This window comes from Larus michahellis, chromosome 2 (assembly GCF_964199755.1).
Source record: "Larus michahellis chromosome 2, bLarMic1.1, whole genome shotgun sequence".
In the NCBI taxonomy this organism is placed as follows: Eukaryota; Metazoa; Chordata; class Aves; order Charadriiformes; family Laridae; genus Larus; species Larus michahellis.
The window spans coordinates 91,341,908-91,359,779 of NC_133897.1; the positions used below are offsets into that span (position 1 = coordinate 91,341,908).

The 17,872-nt window shown below is 44.4% G+C and overlaps 1 long non-coding RNA gene across 1 annotated transcript; it reads left to right on the top strand.

The window, feature by feature from the left end:
* The first annotated feature begins 5,212 nt into the window (after window positions 1-5,212).
* On the top strand, window positions 5,213-17,299 carry LOC141738381 (uncharacterized). The gene is made up of 3 exons (XR_012585373.1): window positions 5,213-5,732; window positions 14,808-15,088; window positions 15,833-17,299. It is a non-coding gene; the product is annotated as an uncharacterized LOC141738381 (long non-coding RNA).
* The last annotated feature ends 573 nt before the right edge of the window (window positions 17,300-17,872 follow it).

The following is a 17,872-nucleotide window of genomic DNA, read 5'->3' on the forward strand; positions in this document are numbered from 1 at the left end:
TATATACGGAGTAAACAAAATATTTCCTTCTCGGTGTGGTGAATAAAGTTACCGTCGTCAAATGCTGAATTGATGAAAGACACAGTTTACCCAAAGGCACTGATTTAGGGTGATAAATGAGGAAAACCGGACATTGATCTGGTGCAATGTTGTCGGGCTTATTACATGGCAAATTTAGTGAGGAGCATATTATTCCAAGCTCTCACGGAATTATATCAGCCAAGGGACCAACTAAGAAAGTAAAAATCTCTTTCCAGGAGAAAAGAAGACCGCACCGAGTATTTGATAACAACTGCGCTGTTACTCAAGTGATGGTGATGGATTAAGCCAAGGTTAATGTCACCTGGCTGAACCCATAGCTGCTGATGTACACAGGAGGGAGGTCTGGTTACGCCGCTGGCCACCATACTGCACTCTGGAGAACAAGAAGAAAGTGCTTACTGCAGCAGTCGTACGTCTTTATCACAGCATCCAGGCAGACTGAGTGCTTTTGGTGTCAGTATTCAGTGCTTCGGGGATCGGAAAAGAGTAAAAAGCGCTCCCAGCGAGTGAGTGAGGTTTTAACAAAACGTCTCAAATCGCTTACGAATCAGACTTGCATTAGGACTTGTAGGCGGAGACCACTTCAAGAATGTTGTGAACCCACACCCAGGATATCTGGCCTCCTACCGGTAGGAGAGTTCAGCCACCACTCTGAATACGAGCAGCCTTTTAGGCCAGTGCTGTGCTTTTAAATATCCCTCCTTAACTCTTTTTTCCCAATGAATGTATATTGCCCTTTTCCTTCTGAACAGGTCAGCCGCTGCCTAAATGGAGGGGTGTGCTGTTACACGACATGTGGTGTCTTTCGGCACATTGTACTTCTAAGGTCTTGATGTCTTGTTTCTTCGCTGCGCAGGCTGCCTTAGGGCAAGGCTGTGTTAGCACTAACGTCCCGTTGGTCTCAGAATAGCGTTATTAGAGGGCTCTATATAATAAAGTGCACCGAGGGCCAAGGGATGTGAAAACTAAGTATCTGACATCTGAGAAAGGCTTCAGTGCATAGGATCTGTGCTTTCTGTGCTCCACAGAGGTTAATTATTTTTCGGGCAAAAATATTGTCTCTGAATGGCATGTTCCCCAGGAGGTTAAAATGCTCCCCTGTTTAATTGGGTTACTGATTCCCTTACCATTAAGAAAAACTGCATCAGTTTTAGTTGGAGAATAAGGCAGTAAAAGAGGTGATGGAACAGCTCATTAGTCAGGGACCGTGACATTTTTGGGCAAATGAGCAACAGGGTTTTCTTTTTATTATTTGATCAAAAAGAAATTTGTCAAAGAACAAGTAAGCAAAACATGAATTTTATCAGGCTGACACCAATGCAAAGAAAAGGAGCAAGTTTGCCTTTAGATTCTGATGCGAACAGGTTGGACCAGAGGAGAGGTAATTACAGCACCCATTGCTCCCCCTTTAAAATGCTCTTCCCTCCTTGTATTAGCCTCGCTGCCCAATTATTTTTTTAGTTACACTGTTGAACAACTCTACTGCAGTTGAAGTAGTTTGGAGGAAAGACAAGTCATCCCCTCGCTCGAACTGCTCCTCTGTCATGGCAGAACCTACGGATTAAGGAGACGAAGCCTGGCCTATAGCCAGACAATTTGCATTGAACTGTGCCCCAAATAAAAGTGATGCAGTCTCTGGACTGCTGGTGTAACCTCCCCCTAACTAGGTAAAAAACCCTAATCAATTCTAGAGCACACACAGTTCAAACATGCTTCAGGAATATTAATTAACAGTAGTCCAGCTATGTACAGATGGAGAGAAATTGTTCCAACCAAAAAGAGATGAAAGAAGTGACCCATGGCCCCCCTCACCCCTTCTTTCCCTGAATCCTCTGGCATTTGTGCTTCTTTGCTACAGGGTGAGCATCTCAAGTACTGGAGGAGGAGATCAGTCTCAGCATGCGCTTGTCCTTTATGCGCTCGCAGGGTCTCTCCTTTTGCAGCTGGAGAGCCTCTTCTGAGGAGAGGCTGGGGATGGTACTAGTCTGACACCAGGGAATTTGCGGAAGACGTCAGATGAGAAATAATCCATCACCCTTCCAAATTAACTCATATCCCCTCAAGCAACCAGGATGGAACCTACACGTGGAAGCAAAAAAGGTGCACCAACAGCAGCCAAGTCTCTGCCAGCACTGACCAATGGCTGGGTAAGCAAAAGCCTTCCACCAGGAGGAGGTTCACACGGTCCGCTCAAAAGACTTGACAATTTCTACCAGTGCCCAAAATTTCTGAATTCCAACCAGAAGTGATACAGATTTCAGCGCCAAGAGGCGTAACGCATCTTCTGGAAGCAGAAGGCAGAAGAGCCTTCCAGATAGATACCGCATTGTCGCAATGACATAGAGAGCTGCTGGTGGTGGTGGTGAGCGGGGTTTATTCCCATGTTGCAGCTGACGGCAACCCAAATTCATCAAGTGGATGTCACTGTTACTGAGATTTACTCATGCAGTAAAGCTAGCCTTGCAAAAAACCTATCTGAAGTGCTACCATTAGACTATACATAAGGCAGCAGGCAGAAACACTGTCTGAAGTGTGTCGCAAACAGATTGGCCCGGCACTGTGATTTTCTCAGTTACAATTTGCTGTCCAGCCTACCCATTACATCTGGCAAAGGTGACTGCTGTGTCTTTATGGATGGACCTCAAGGTTCGGGCTTTTTCCTGGTTGTCCTGCTACACACCGGCAATGCCACTAGTAACCGACTGCAGACAAGCCTTCAAATCACAGGGAGGAAAATGCTGAGATTGTACAAGACAATGAGACAAGTACAACTGAAAGCATTTGGCTTACAAGACCTCATTTATTGATTTGCACCAGAGGAAGTTTTTTGAAAGGGCTGTTTCCCATGGAAAAAATGCAGATTTTTTAGACACTTTGCGGTACCGCGGCATGTTTAACACAGCATGTTAGATGGGAGCAAAGCTATACAATGGCTCGCACTATCTCACCAAAATGTTTCAATAATGCTCAAAAACCATTAGAAGTAAAACAAGACACATTTTTCGCTGACTTTACCATTGTAATTTATTCTATTTTGACTTGTATGTGGTATCAAAATATCAGAATATGTTTTTTAAATTAATTCATTATGTATTAGATTGTGATATAAAAAATCAAAGTTGAAAATGCCAGAATTTCGTTGCAGAACAGAAATTCTATTTGTTGAACATCTCAGTAACCGGGCGCTGCAGCCTGTGAAGGTTGCAGCTTGGGCTTTCAGTTGTAAGAGGATGTTTTCAGGGCTGGTGGGTGGTGAGGCGGGATGTCCCAGGGGTTAGTTTGACACGTTAGCTTGAGACTACAGTTGAGGCTCACTTTCTGTGTGGCTATAGATGGATCACTTGCTTTTTTCCGGGCCTCATTTCTCTGGCTGTAAACACGTGACTAATAGCAATTCACAGATGCGTTAAAGGAGAAATGCATTAATGAACGTGACATGCCGAAGTATCCTGGACAAATGACTGAATTCAAAGGAAGCGGAATACCAATACTGCTCTTTCTACCTACAACACAATTGGTTTTTTGAATTGAACAATAATGGGATTTCTCCACGGTGTTCCTTACATGTTTAAGTTAAGTAAGCATAATAAAAGTCAAGTAAACTCTGACATGTATAAGCACTTTGAGTCTTTTTTTTTTAACTCTGTTTTCAAGAAAGTGACTGGCAATTCAGAATTAACCTGGTCACCACAGCCTTCCACGAGAGACAAGAGCTTAATTTCTGCTTGAATGAAGAAGCAAAGAAATGTTTTTTTGTCAAATACTTATCAAATTGTTTTAAAACACTGTACAGAGGAAAAAAGCCATATACACAGCTACGGTCCTTCGTTTCTTGGCAGAATACCTGGAATGTGAAGGGAAATGTCTTTTATAATAGAGTAACATGTTATGGGATAAGTCTTTCCTAAGCAATTACGTTCTTTCACAGTAATGCTTTCATGAAAGATAATCTGATGAAATTCTTTTGGTCAGGAGCCTATTTTTAATTAAATACCCTAAGGATAGCTCTAAAAGAGAAAGCATTTAGCTCACTTGGTTTCAATGGCTGCCAGTAAACCCTGAATGATTCACGTGGTCAAAGAAGATGAATTTGTGATTAAATCCTAACTCATCCCGGCCTGAATCTACGGTTGGGCAGAGGGGTTATAAAGGGAGTTAAGGAGACTCTCTCTGCTGCACAGATCTCTGGAGACCTCTGCTTGCCCTGACCCTGTGCTCCCCTATCTGGTATAGGACACTTTCAGATGGACCATTGGTCTGATGGGGTGCAGCTATTCTTATGCTGCTATGTTTCAACCTCCCCCAAGTTTTACCTTGGGCATACCCAGTAGTCTTTTGGGTCCCAAACACAAGGAGACTTCAAGCAGGCTCTCCAGAAATGTTTATGCACAGCTCTGACCATGGGCAGTTCAACATACCAGGGAGACCAATCAGTGATTTAGGCTGCCTACATCTCAAATGCAAAGGGGACCTGAAATTTTTATATATATATATATATATATATATATACACACACACACATGTTATATACATATATATATGTGTGTGTATATATGTATATAATATATCTATACATATATATATATAAAGTACATTTACATATGTATATATACTACATTTGAAGGTTATTCACACAGATTAAATGCATACTTGAGCTAAGACACACAGAGCACACACAGGTCTCTAGGAACAAGTGTCTGGATATTTTAATAACATATTCTCGGGTGCAGCCAACAGAGGCAGCTGTTTGGGCAGCAGTCTCTGCATTCTGCTTTGGGAGCTTCTGGCCGTTTGGGGGACAATGTCCAGAATCATTGGGTACACCTGGGAACCCTCTGAGAAACTGGGGGGTTCCCGCTGCTGCCAGGCAAGGGCGAGGCAAGGGGAGACACCAGGGCATGGACGCAAGGAAGCTCTAGCAGCTGCTAATGAGTATAATCAACTGCCCTTGACCCAGGGTGCCTGGAGCCTTGTTGCAGCTGCCCCCAGTTAGTGAGGGTGAAGCACCCTTTAGCCAGTGTGCAGGAGAGGACTATATAAGAGCCACGGCCCAGGCTATGCTCCCAGAGGCAGCAGTTTGTGCAGCAGGGTGTAAGGAAAGGGGATCTCAGTTGAGTTTGCCCTGTTGTGACAGTCTCAGTTGTGGTGGTGACAAGCTACAGGGTGCCCTGCTCAGCAGGTGTTGGAGCAGCTGTCCCTGCTAGGGCAGAGGCTTTGATGCAGGCTGAGCTCTAGATAGCAGATGTAGCCCTCTGAGTCCTGGGCTGCAGGGAGTCTCTGATGTCCAGAGAGATAGCCTACTGTCCTGCAGGGTATGGGCCATCTTGGAGGAACTGTGCTGCCGAGTGGAGGAGTTACAGGAGGAAGTAAGCAGCCTGTGCAGCATTGGAGAGGACAAAAAGGGAGATAGGTGGGGGCTTCTTTAAGACACAGCAGCTTGAAGAACTCCAGACCCCAACTGTGTCAGAGAAGCATTGCCCTAATATTAAGGTAATGGTAACTGCTAGTGTATGGAAAGGATGGAAGCTGGTGACTTCTGGCACCAAGAGAAATGTTCCTGCCCCACTTAAGGGCTTACAACTGCAAAATATGTTTACAACCCTCAAAGTTGAAGAGGAACCAAGATATCCCTGCAAGCAACGGATCTGGTCCACCTCATCTAAACCACGCAAGACCACCTGGAAGAAATGGTGAGTCCATGTAAACAGGTGAACCTGCTTCAGGGGACAGAGGCACCTGTCTTTTTCCCCAACCTATCATCTAGAAAGGTTTGCTGCCTGCCAGGTTCCAGGACTGGGGGTGCTGTGGCAAGACTGCTGAAGCTCATCCAACCCTTTGACTACTGTCCCCTGCTGTTATTTTGTATGGACACAAATGGTACTGCCAGGGAAACCTGCATGGTATCAAAGGTGACTACAGAGCTTTAGGGACAGTAGTCAGAGACATGGGTGCACAGGTGGTGTTTAATACCTCTGGTGAGGGGAACGGGCATGAGGAGGAGGAAGGCACTGATAGTACAGGTCAAGAATTATCGCAGAGCTGGTGTTGGCAACAGTGTTTTGGGTTCTATAACCATGGGACCAGCCTGACAAACTTTTATGATGAAAGGACTGGCCTGGTAGCTGAGGGTAGAGCAGTGGATATTGTCTACCTAGACTTCAGTAAGGCTTTCAGTGCTGCCTGCCAAAAGGTTTTCATAGGGAAGCTGATTAAGCACGGGCTGGATGAGCAGACAGTGAGGTGGATGGAAAAGCTGGCTGAATGGCTGGGACTAGGGAGTGGTGACCAATGGCACAAAATCTAGTTGGGGGACAGTAATTAGCAGTGTACCCCTGAGGTCAACACTGGGTCCTATCCTGTTCAGTATCATTAACAGTATGGATGATGGGGCAGAGTGCAGATGACCTCACACAGAGAGGAGTGCTGAGACACCAGAGGGTTGTGCTGCCATCCAGAGGGACCTTGACAAGCTGAAGAAATGGGCTGATGGTGATCTTGGAGCTCAACAAGAGGAAGTGCAAAGTCCTGCCCCTTGTTGGGGAGGAATGACCCCATGCACCAGTACAGGCTGGGGGCCACCCCACTGGAAAGCAGCTTTGCAGAAAGGGCCTTGGGGGAGCGGGGGGCGGGGCACTGGGTTGACCATGAGCCAGCAATGTGCCTGTGCCACAAAGGCGGCGAATGGTATCCTGGGCTGCATTAAGCAAAGCATTGCCAGCAGGTCAAGGGAGGTGATCTTTCCTCTCTCCTCAGCACTGGTGGACCCACACCTGGTACGTTGTGTCCAGTTCTGGGCTTCTTAGTACAAGAGAGAAATAAGTAAACTGGAACGAGCCCAGTGAAGGGCTACAAAAATGAAGGGACTGGAGCATCTCTTCCAGAAGAGGAAAGGCTGAGTGAGCTGGGACTCTTCAGCCTGGAGAGGAGAATGCTCCGGGGTGAATTTATCAATAATGTATATAAATATCTGAAGGGAGGTTGTTAAGAAGATGGAGCCAGGCTCTTTTCAGTGGTCCCTAGTGACAGGACTAGAGGCAACAGGCACAAACTGAAGCACAGGAGGCTCCACCTGAACATCAGGAGACAATTTTTGCTGTGAGGGTGACTGAGTGCTGGCACAGGTTGTCCAGAGAAGTTGTTGGAGTTCCTGGAGATATTCAAAAGCTGTCTGGGCATGGTCCTGGGCAGCCTGCTCTAGATGAGCCTGTCTTGATCAGGGGGTTTGACCAGATCATCTCCAGAGGTCCCTGCCAACCTCAGCCCTTCTGTAATTCTTCCTGTTACTGCCACAGGGCTTTTACGTGGCAAGACTAGAAATGTATTAAATGTTACTGTGCTATTTCATGCTTTGATTTCACTTCAAATTTTTGACTGCATCAGAAAAAAAAATTTGCAGAGTGCTACCGTGAGACAATACTCTAATGAGAATATGCTCGTTACAGATGGAGCTGTCTGAGCCCATTAGTTGTATGGAGAAGAGCGTGTCTGAAAAACAGTCCTTGGAGCATTTAAAAAAACCTTTGCTTGATTACGGCACTACTACAGAGGTGTAGCCTCACATGTAATGTGCTATAGATGGTCACGTTGCACCGAATGGGCAGCCACTCAGCAGCCCTAGTGGTTTGCCCTTTGTTAGAAGAGTGATGGACTCCATCTTAGGGCGTTATACATGTAACTTTAATTAATTCAGCAGCTGGAAAGGAGGCTTACATTATGTGTGGCTAACTTAGCATGCTGGCTGAGCACACACTCATCCTAAAAATAGATGTGGCCATACTGTCAATGGTACAGTGAGTTTACTTTAATTTGGGGCTGACGCATGGGCTCAGCACTGGCAAACAGAGACAAGTCAGGAAAATATACTTCATCCAGAAGTAAAATTATAAAACTCGATTTGTTTTAATTTTAACTTCATAATGTTATGCTCCAAACATTTTCTAAAGAGGAAAGAAATAGTACTTGGGTCTTATCTTTCACTGAAGTTGTCTTTTGTTTACAAGTATTGATGAAATTAGGACAAGAGGAAACAGCCTCAAATTGCACCAGGGGAGGTTTAGACTGGATATTAGGGAAAACTTTTACACTGGAAGGGTTATTAAGCATTGGAACAGGCTGCCCAGGGAAGTGGTTGAGGCACCATCCCTGGAGGTATTTAAGATGGGTAAATGTGGTGCTTAGAGAGATGGTTTAGTGATGGTTTTTGTCAGAGTTAGGTTGATGGTTGGACTAGATGATCTGAAAGGTCCCTTCCAACCTAGGCGATTCTATGGTTCTAAATAATCCCCACAGTAAATAAAAGATGTATTCAGCTTCTTTGAGGAAAGTGAAGGAACCAACAGCATAATGAGTTCCCCCAGCTCACACAATGTAATTATGTTCCATTTAGAAATACAGATAAGACCTTTCCACTAGCTACAAGCCCTCCTTTCCTGAAAGCTTCTTGAGAAAATGACATCTGGATTAGGAGCCAAGAAATTCTTTAATCTACCAAAGCAAAGTTTGGAGTGCAGAAGCAGACAAGGTTTGAATGCTACTAATAAGCTAATCAGTGAATCTCTATTTCTCCTGGTCTTTGATGTATTAAAACAATTGATGTGAAGTTTCTGATTAGAGTGAGTATTTCAGGGGGCACTTATTAATCAAGTCTGCTTGTTTTTTACTAAGCTTGAACAAGCCTTCTCATCATATGCAGTTAACACGCTGTTAGTTAAAAACAACATATAAGCCTTAATTCAGGATCCTATTGAAAGTGTAACTAAATAATGTATAGGTCCATCTTAAAGCAAACTTGTGAGTAACAGTTTATTTTTACTATTCAAGTATGCTATTTCTTTACTGGTAACAGATATTAAGAGTGATCAGGATTTAACCTACAGTGGTAAGTGGGGGAAAAAAAAATAATTGTGAGTTATTACAACCAGCTGCATCCTGAAAATGGTCACAACCAGCAGGCTGACAGTCAAATTGGACTGTTTGGCTGAACTGCTGCAGTACTGCCATATTGCTAACGACCAATTTCCACAGCAGTGAGTTTTCTTTCTGGTGCCGTTAATTTTTCCCTTGCTTCTTTCATAGGACTCTGGTTGTCTTTTAGGCGCAATCCTGTCTTGCTACAGTATGGTTAGCAGTCTGTAATGGCAGTTTAAAGCCTTTTTTTCTTTTCCATAATTTTCACATTTAGGAGTAGAAAACAGTGCATTGGATTAGAAAATGTGTTTATGTTCAGCTTGGGTATTAATTGCTCCTGGGGGTCTCAATGCTTATCTGTTTCAAACCACAGGATTCTCTTTGAAAGGCAGTCCTTTGCGTAATCTGTCTTTTTTACTCTGTACTGGACACAAACACCAATGCTCACAGAACCAACAGTGCTATTCCATGGAAAGACAGTTGTTCTAAATTTTAGAAAAATAGTCTTTTCCCAGCAAAGTCACAAAACTGGGATCTGCTCAAACTGATGAAGGGAGACTTAGGAAAGAGGTCTGAGAAGGCAAAAAATTGCTGATCAATTTTTTTAACCACTTTAAAATCTGAGCAGGTGCTGGCAGGATCAGATGGGAGAAAGGTCAGCAGGTGAGATGCAGAGCTATAATTCCATGAAGAGGTTCCATGCCCCGGAAACATGCTTGGGGCTATTGCTGCGCTCTTGCTTTATCTGCCCATTTTGTTGACTGTCACCTGTATGATGTGGTGTCTCTGCACTGCTCCAAGGGCAGCACAGGCACCTGCTGAAAGTAGGTTCCTGCTACATGCAAACACTTTCTTGAGGCTTCTTTTTAAATAAGGACAGATGCAATCCCGAGCTGGCTGTATGAGGGTCCCTATATCCGTTACTCTCCTCTCCTTCAATACTACAAGACTGCATTAGCCAGTGCTAGAGGGGGAAGTTTTCATCCTCCTAAATCCATTCCTGTTAAGGACCCTAGAGCCATGTTGTTTGATGTTATAGCAAGGGTTGATGATGGTAGATTCAGGTGGGACACATGCAGCCATACCTGTTGCCGTTCCCCCACTTCTGCGAAGAGCTTGCTTGAATGGTCATTCAAGAGGACATAGTGCAGATGCAGACTTTCCCTCTGCTGCACTTGGCAGGGGGAAAAAAGCCAAAAAGCCCTAGGTCTCAAGACCTAGGACTTGTGTCCTAGATCTGGAGATCATTGTTGGCAACATGGACAGCGGGACTGAGTGTACCCTCAGCAAGCTTGCTGAGGACACCAAGCTGTGTGGTGCAGTTGACACACTGGAGGGGAGGGATGCCATCCAGAGGGACCTTGAGAGGTGGGCCCATGCAAATCTCATGAAGTTCAACAAGTGCAAGGTCCTGCATGTGGGTCAGGGCAATCCCAAGCACAAATACAGGCTGGGTAGAGGATGGCTTGAGAACAGCCCTGAGGAGAAGGACTTGGGGGTGTTGGTTGATAAGAAACTCAACATGAGCCAACAATGTGCACTTGCAGCCCAGAAAGCCAACCGCATCCTGGGCTGTATCAAAAGAACTGTGGCCAGCAGATTGAGAGAGATGATTCTCCCCCTCTGCTCTTGTGAGACCCCACCTGGATTACTGCGTCCAGCTTTGGAGTCCTCAGCAGAGGAAGGACATGGACCTGTTGGAGTGGGTCCAGAGCAGGGCCACAAAAATAATCAGAGGTCTGGAGCACCTCTGCTATGAGGACAGGCTGAGAGAGTTGGGGTTGTTCAGCCTGGAGAAGAGAAGGCTCTGGGGAGACCTTATAGTGGCCTTCCAGTGCCTGAAGGGGGCCTACAGGAAAGATGGGGAGGGACTCTTTATCAGGGAGTTTTAAACTGAAAGAGGTTAGATTTAGATTAGATATTATGAAGAATTTATTTACTGGGAGGGTGATGAGACACTGGAACAGGTTGCCCAGGGAAACTGTGGATGCCCCATCCCTGGAAGTGTTCAAGGCCAGGCTGGATGGGGCTTTGAGCAGCCTGGTCTAGTGGGAAGTGTCACATGGAGGGGAGGGGGATTGGAACTAGGTGATCTTTAAGGTCCCTTCCAACTCTAACCATTCTATGATCTGGGAAGATGAGGGTTCCAGTCAGAGTAGTAGTGTACTCAGATGTGTAGAGGTGAAAAGAGAGAGTACTGCAGTGCGCTGAGACCCACAAGCAACATCTCTGGCAGTCCAGTCCTGTTTTCTGAGCCTAGCATGGTACAGCGTGCATGCATACAGTTCTTCCCTCCCACCTCCCAAAACCACATGGCTGCATCCAGACTGTTGATGGGGGCAGTCCCCTACCCACCTGTCCAGTGCCTGGGAGCTTTTTGGGCGGGTGCTGGCTGCTTGCAGGTGAGTGACAGGCTGGGGACCATGCAGCAGCTTCACAGGACAGTGGCAGGGCTGGTGCCTGGGGCTGAGTGTGTGACAGCCATGGCTCTAGCAGCTGGGGACACTGAGGCTGCATGGAGCTGGCAGTCTGGGGGCAGGCACAGCAGACCAGAGCAGCCAGCTGCAGAACACCAAGTGAAGTGGGTTGATGAGGGTGAATTAAATACTTGTTAATTATTTAACTTCCTCCTAAGGAAGTGCCCTTTTAGAGGATGAAAAATACCTGTGTTTTGCTTTTTTTTTTTTTTACAGAGTTTGTGTTCTGTATTTGCCACAGGTTAGGATAGCAAAAGAAAACTTCTTAGTGCCTTCAGCAATCCAGCTGCTCTTTGGGGAAACTTTGGCATAAAGCAAATTGTTAATAATACTATAATATGATCATCAATAATAATAAGTAGATGTAGTAGGCCATTATTATGCTATGCATAGGGCTCTTATTATGCCTTGTATATAACTCCTGCTAAAAGAGGTCTCCTGTCCCGAAGGATTTAAAGTCTAAGGGCTCTAGTTCTGTAATTCACGGTATATGAGCGCATTTCTTAATCTGTATGCAGTACCAACACCATCAGTTGCATGGGAGCAGTTAGTCACAGGACTATGGCCATCCTAGAGCAGAAATGAAAATTGGCTGGGAGGACCCAGTGCTCATTTTTTTTAATTTAGCTAATACTTTATTTTCTTGTAAAGTCGAGGCAGCCTTCACTTTAGGAAGAGTAGGGCAGCTCCAATAACTTGCTGTGATTGCCAAGTGAATACAGTTGCAATGAGTCTCTGTAAATCCCAGAAAGTCTCTAGGATATACCATGCCTTTCCCTTAATTTGGAAATGGTTATTTACAGCTGGCAACCGCACTGGGAGTACAGAGAAAGGAACAACTCCCCTCAAGTGCCTGTAGCTTCTGCCCTCTGACTGGGCAGACAGAAGCCCCAAGCCCCTAAATTACCAATCTTACTAGTAGTCTAAAAATTGTCATTAGTAAATAATTAACCATAACTCAGTAGTACCAGCTTTACTGCAGGATAAATGTCTAAGAAGCAGTGAATTTTGTTGGTCCATAGTGGCTAATGTTGGTGAATTCATAGCACTCTGTTCTTTTATGCTAAAAGGTCAGTGGTAGCAGAAGGAGAAGTTTGCCATGTGTGATCTGATGTTTTATTTGTATATTTTTTTTAAGCTTGCAATTGCCATTCTCTGGACTGTCACCATACTTTGACACCAGCTGAATGAGGGCTCACTTGGAGGGGATGAGAGGAGTCACTTGTGAGCCAGGGGGATGGTACCCTTGAGGGTTCCCAATGGCAGCCAAATGCAAAGCACTTACTCAGCAGCAGCGGTGTTTATGGCCCAGCCTTGTGGTCCTCCCTTGTTTTGCTGCCTGTGTGAAAAATGCACAGTCAAGTCCCACATGCACTGTGAGCGCTTTCTTGTGTATTTTGGAAGACAGAGCCACACAGACACAAGAAACTCACTTTCCCAGCTGCGTTGTCAAACACTTTCTGAAGTGAAAGATCAGAATAAGCCCTATCTGTTGCTGTGGTGGTAGACAGCACCAATTAAAATAGCTCTTGGGAATCCCCATGTTTCATCACTCAAAAGTCCACTCTGACTACTTCTTTTCTTAGACCTCTAAAAGAGTGCCTGGACTCTCTTCTTTCCCCCCTCAACAAGCTTGGCTGGAGTTAACTGGTATTTCCCCTGTATCAAGCATTTGATGCAGCTATCATGCCAAAATGAAAATTAGCTGTGTGGGTTTTTCCATTAGTTCTGAATGTGCCTAGCTTAAAACATAAGAAAATGAAGTGTGAGGAGGGAAAGTAGTGTCTTCATTTGTGATTAAAGATTTTGTTAATCTAGCATGTATTGCAGGGGGGGGGTTCGCCACTCTAAAGGTGGGTTAGAGGTAGCAATACATCTTAGAGCTCCTGACTGTTTCTTTAAACACTGGGTATCGTAAGACTTTTCTTCAAAACTCAATTGCTGCCAGCTAACCTAAATTGGGGCTGTGCTTTGAGGAAACCAATTCCCCAGCAAGTGTGGGTGTAGCCTGTTGAGGGATGGCAGTTCTTCCTCTCTGTCCATCTGCCAGCTGCCTCAGCCCACAGTCTGCTGTACTCCCAGCTGGGAAATAATGAGCTTCAAAACAAGGCAGCAAAATAGTTGAACATATTTTGAAATAGCTCAAACCATTAAAACAGCAAGTTTGAAAAAGCCCATCATATTGGCTATCACAGCTTAAAAAGAGCAAAAATCTTTGTATTAGCCTTTGTGCTACTTACAGGTGAGATAATCAATTATTCCAGGGCAAGTTTACCTTCCAGCATGACCAGTGAAAAGTACATAAAGCAATACATGTAACATCTTAAAACTATGTGCATTTAAAATAAAAGGAATAAACACTTAAGGTGAGCATGATGAACAGTTAAATAGTATGTCCCTCCATCATCTTTTCAATAAAAGTGTAGGTATAAAACAAATCTCTTTTTCCTCAGGGGGAAAAAAATAAAATCTGTGAGTGCGATTTACTTTGTGATATGGTGATATGTTGTTTTTATTCTTTCTATGCATGTATATATGAAAGAATATTTTTTTCCTCTCATACCAACACTTAAAGTTATTTGTACTGCTACATATATAGAAGATGAGATCTCAGAGTTCTTCTCATACTGTGTAATATTACACTTTCCCCTCTGGCTGCTTTTCTCCTTACCCCCCAGTCCAGCCTGATGCACGTGATAGCAGTGCTGCTTGCCAAGTCTCACTTTGGCTACTAAAATACCTCCTTTTCAGTGTGAGATAGCCAGAGTGCCGCTCTGCGTGCAGCAGCATGGGAGGAGCAGACATTGACAGCACTGTAATACAGCGTGTAACGCAGGACCTGACTCATTTGCAAAAGCGATAAGAATATTTATTGACTGTTGGTAGCTAGAGTTGAGCAAGGACTGAAAAAAGTGTGCTTGCTTTATGGATACTTGTGGTGTTTTTACTCACAGCTGCAAGGGGAGGTGTAACCCTCCTGCGCCTGGAGCGATGCTCCCCCAGGTCAGGGGGGATTCCAGGTGGGGCTGGAACTCCAGGTCAGGCTGGATTCTCATCCTGGCTCTGCTGCCCAGCCCAGCATCACTGCCTTCAGCACGCCCTGTTGTCTCTCTGGCCCCACTCTCTATTTGTCAAGTAAGATTAATTGCAATCAGATTTTTCCCTCCTGCTACCAAGATTTGAAGGGTAAAGCTAAGCGTGTCTGTGAGGGACATGGGTGGCGTGTTGTTAAGAAACCATTTTGCTGGTTTTGTGGACGTCTCTCTTTAGTGACGTGTGGTCAGGCAGGAACATCCCTGATCTCCCGTGACCCTTCTCCATTAAGGAAACCAAGAGCATAATCTCATTAGCTAATCTGTGTTGCTGCACCTTGTTTTGCAGAGGACCAATGAATCCTGTCACAGGGGAACTCAGGGAAGAGCCCTGCCATCAATGCCTGTGCAGAGGCACAGCATGGCTACCTTCCTTATTGCCTACAAATCACAAAAATGTGAAACGGAGAAAGGAGAACTGACAGGGGCCCGCCATAGAATGCTTTTACTGTCTAAAGGCTTTCCATGAAAAAAAGAAAAACCAAACCAAACAGGCGCAGGTGATTCAAAGCATTGCTTTCTTTTTCTGTAAGAGTCTTCCCTGATGCTGCTCCCAGGTTTCTACAAGAGGTAAGAGATTTTTGGTGACTATGCTTTTTTTTTTTTTTCCTCCTTCTCTCAGTTTCTTTTCTCTTGCATTCAAGAGATTATCTGAACCCTCCCTTAACAGAAGCACGATGATGATAGTTACCTGGATAATACTGTCTTCTGAGGTTCAAACACGCAGGTACAAAGGTACTGTGCTCTGACCACAAGCTAAAAGCCAAGGCTTCTGTGCACAGCCTGAGTGTGTGAAGCTCCATCCTGTCAACATGTGGTTTATGGTTGGTCACCACAGAGGTGACATGGACTCCAGGATGCCATCTGCCTGAGTGTAGGAGTAAATATTACTCGTGTCAGTTTAGCATTTAGCCAATCCGTACTTACAAGTTTCTAGCACTGGAGTTTCCACAGCCTCTCTGACGGTTTACTCCAGGTCTCCTTCGTTTTTGAAGGGCAGTGTCCAATCTAGGCAGGGCCTTACAAGCACTCAACAGAATATAAGTACTTGCAGGATTTCTTGTAGGTCTTCTTTGGTAGTCTCCTGTTCGTATGGTCCTGCATAGTGCTCACCTATTGCACAGCAGTCTGCCACAGGCTTGTGTTCCATTTATAGTCCACTGTAATCCCCAGAACCCTTTCTCCAACACTTCCTAGCTATTCGGTCCCAATTTGTACTCATGAAATTGATTATTCCTGTCCAAGGGTAGTGCTTTGCACTTGTCTTAACAAAACTTCATCCTTGTGTTTTGTTGTTTTTTTTTTTTTTTCCAGTCTGTTTCTCCAATTTGCAACTTTGAATTCAAATCCTGCCCCTGGTATATTTGGAGGAAGGAGGTAAAACGGTGATGTGCTGAATATGGTCACAGTAACCACACATCCTGGTTAAAAATGCAACAAGAGAATTCAAGACTTGGCACCTTGCACAGACTGTTCTACGTTTGCAGCAGGAGGGAGAAGTAGTGACTACAAACTTTGTTCAAAATCCAAAAGTCCATCCTCCGGCACAGTCAGCCGTGGCCAGGTCCCATTTCTGCCCTTGGCTGCCCGCGCAGCCGGAGGCTCTCCTGAGGGTGTCAGAACATGCAGAATTCGGCAGGTTGCCCCCAGATGTGCTCCAGCACGTGCTGTCAGCATGTGTCTCCCCATGGGTTTGAAGTCACTGAAACGACAGAGCAAGGCCCATTTGAAGCGAAGCGTGGCGTTTGTTGCTTTGCTGGATCGGGGCCTTCATCAGTCTTCAGATGAGGTGTGAATACAGGAAAACAAGTAAGGTTAACTGCAACCAGATTTTTCTGCCTCCTAGTAAGAAGGATAAACCAAGCATTTCTTGGTTTCACACCTGTATTGGTCTGACAGGACAGAGAGAAGTATGTTATAAAAGCTCACTACTGGCAGTTAAGCAAACAGCAATGCATGATTTTCATAAAGGCACTCGTGGCAAATATGCAGATTAAGGAGGTTGTACTTTTTAGTCTTGCTTTCAGTAGAAACATTGTCTTGCAGGCAGATTGGTATATTTGATAATGATTCCAGTATTTAGCAGTGGCTATTTTGGCCTGTTTGTTTGGAAGCCTCTTCTAGCTTAGTCTGGTTGAGCTCATTTCAGCGCTTCCCCTAACTGCGGGACCATCTGTTATCCACCTCACTTTTCTTTTTTTTTTTTTTTTTTTTCTTTCCTTGATTGGTTTCACACAGGCCCTTCAGTTCATTTAAAATTAGGGTGGTTTGGAGAAAATCAGACTGTAATCTGCAGTAGCCTCCCCCCCACTAATTAAATGGAAAAGATCCCATGATGAAGAGCGTTGTTGAATTTACCGGGCTTAGTAGAAAAAGGGTGTGTGGAGATTTTCTCCGAAGCTGGAAGGTTTCTGCAGGTAAGCCTTCTGCAGAAAAGGGTAATGATTATAAGCCTTTACTGCCATCCTAGGTGACCTCCAGTATTTTTTTTTTCATTAGAACAGCTAAAAATATTGAGAATCTCTTTACTCATACTGTTGACATTTTATGCATATCCGCACATACATTCATACATATATATGTATACATACACACTGATGACCTTTTAAATGTATGCATAAATAAATAAATAAACATTACATATTTGTGTATAATAAAAAAAAACAAACCCCAAAAAAACCCCCACAAAACACCTGTCTCATTTCCTTGGAGACTTTCTCTTTAATTTAAAAATCTCTGGCTTCCTACTCCTACAGGTCATGAGTGAGGCTGGAGAAGTATAAGGGGAAATTAAGAGATATTAGAAAATTCCTAGGAGCCTCTTGAAAAATATCTCCAGACAAATGAACCTGGAGGCCTGTTTTGTTTCTGGGAATTGTTTGGGGTTTTTTAAATAATATCAGACTCTAAGCAAGAGCTAGAGAATGCTGGACTGGGGAATTGCTACTGTGGGGAAGGTTTTTTTAGAAGCAATAGTTCAGAAACAGAAGAGCAATGCCAAGCTGAAGGAACCTTGCCTTGCTTCTCTTGTCATTTTGACATAACGAACAGAGTCCTGTGAAGTCCTCTGGGCTTTAAACAATTCACATTTCAAACTGCAGAGAAGAAAAAAAAAAACAAAGATCAAGGAATAGCTGACAAGTTCTAATATCCTCTGTGTTGTCTGAAATAGCGTTGCAATAGGCCAAACTATTGACAAGCACAGGAGTGATCTTAATTTGAGACATTAATTTTCGAAGCACAAAAAGTCCACTTGATGGCTGCAGGAAACGGGGTTTTTGCAGAATTGCTCATGGCAGGTTACTGCTGTGGGATTTGCCCGAGCGCAGCCGTTGTGCCTCCAGTCTGAGCTTG